The sequence below is a fragment of the Setaria italica genome, chromosome V (assembly GCF_000263155.2).
Source record: "Setaria italica strain Yugu1 chromosome V, Setaria_italica_v2.0, whole genome shotgun sequence".
NCBI classification, from domain to species: Eukaryota; Viridiplantae; Streptophyta; class Magnoliopsida; order Poales; family Poaceae; genus Setaria; species Setaria italica.
In genome coordinates this window covers 959,542-961,293 of record NC_028454.1, presented here as the reverse complement: position 1 = coordinate 961,293, position 1,752 = coordinate 959,542, and the positions used below count along the sequence as shown (strand labels likewise).

The 1,752-nt window shown below is 44.6% G+C and overlaps 1 protein-coding gene across 1 annotated transcript in view; it reads left to right on the top strand.

Moving 5' to 3' along the window:
* Positions 1-35: 35 nt before the first annotated feature.
* Positions 36-1,752, top strand: part of LOC101783650 — a 6,123-nt gene continuing 4,406 nt past the window's right edge. Inside the window, exon 1 of the mRNA XM_004967389.3 lies at positions 36-62. The gene's annotated coding sequence lies outside the window, so the exon portion shown is untranslated. The remainder of the gene's footprint in view (positions 63-1,752) is intronic.

Below are 1,752 nucleotides of genomic sequence, written 5' to 3'. Positions count from 1 at the left end.
CATCTCCCTTTCGCCAGCAGCGCCTTCTCCTTCTCCGTCGCCGACGACCCGTGGCGAAGCAGGTACTCTCTTTCCTTCCTCCCTCCCTTCAGTGTGCGAGTTGGGCGTAGTGTGCCCCAGCGGCCTGCCGCTCGCCGCGTCGCGTCGTCGCCGGGTTGTGGTTTGCTTGTGCTGCGGGAGAGAGAGAGAGAGAGAGAGAGTGAGAGAGAGAGAGAGCGGAGGAGGAGGAGTCCGCGCGTCGATCTTATTCTGATCCTATATATATTTTGTTGGGTTGACCTATACGCATCAAGTGACCAATGCTGATACTCCATGCATGCAGCAATGAGATGGAGGAGATGATGTTGCCTAGCTAGGTCCTTCCCTGTCCCCCGTATGGCTGTCCACAAACCAATCGACCTCCAACAGTTTCACGCATGCCAACCACAGCGTTGCCTTGCCCCGACGTGAAGTGTTTCCCGCATGTGCCGTGCCCCCCTCTCGCATTGGTTATTCTCCGGCCATTATGCACGCACATATCGGTGTGCCTTGCTCTTCCATGTTAGGCCAGGGAAGATGGTCCGATAGATGGATGTGATGAATTATAGGTTTGTTTATCAAAGGGGGTTAGTTGATGGTTAGCTCCGATCCTTTACTGCCACCAGGAATCATTTCTTGTGTGTCTTTTTTTATTGTTTCTTCGGTATATTACATCATTCATGATTCAAGTGGACGTAATCCCTCCTCTATTCCAAATTATAAGTCGTTTTGGCTTTTTTTATTCATAAACTTTGTTATGCGCTTAAATATACCCTATGTCTAAATGTGTAATAATATCTATGCATCTAGAAAAGGCATAACGACCTATAATTTGGAACTGAGGGAGTAGAATACACCATACGTGAATTATTTGCTTGGTAAGAACTTCCTCCTGTCACAAATAAGTGGCATTTTAGGTTCCAACACACTTAAGTATTCTGAAGCTTGGTTATAAATTTTAATTTTTTTTTATCTTGGGTCTGGATATTTGAAATGGTACAACTAGATTTACCTTGAGAAGTAGTTTTTATAAAAGTATAACTTCATTGTGTTTCATAAATATATTATACAAATTAGTCAAACCTATATTTTGGAGACTATGTTGATGTCCAAAACACCATCTACTCGTGAGTTGAGGGAGTAGCAGTTTGATATTGGGGCTATGGCCTTTTCCTTGTGTTGTTGTTGATGATGTAATGGTAGTTGAGTTTAGGTTTATTTTTAGGGCATAGTTTTGGGTAGTAGTTAACATCTGCAGATGTCAACCTCATGCTAGCATTTGGCATGTGATATATATGTATGTTCTCCGATCCATGGATGGATGAGAATGACGCAAGCTGTAGTTGGTAGATGTGACACTGCAGTAGTTGATAAGTTCGTTGATTACCTATTTGTTGTTTACAAGTGCATGCAAAAGGCCTGGTCCCTTTTCTTCTCTGCCCTGCAATCCGTGAACCGGTAGTACAATCTGGGTTCGGATGGTTGGCGTGTGTTATTCCAGCAGCTGCTTTTTTCTTCTCAGCTTCTTGCAGCTGTTTGGGCTGCGGCTGTACAGCCATCAACGAGTAGCAGCAGTAGATTTTAGTCCTACCTCCGCCACCGGCTGCAGCTGCAGCGCTGCATAAAAACCACTACCGAACACATCTAGATTACTGACATGTGAGACCCACCTATCAGGAAGTATTGGAGATTGATTTTGGGTAGCATGTAGCAGCGATCTCAAAAACACAAAGC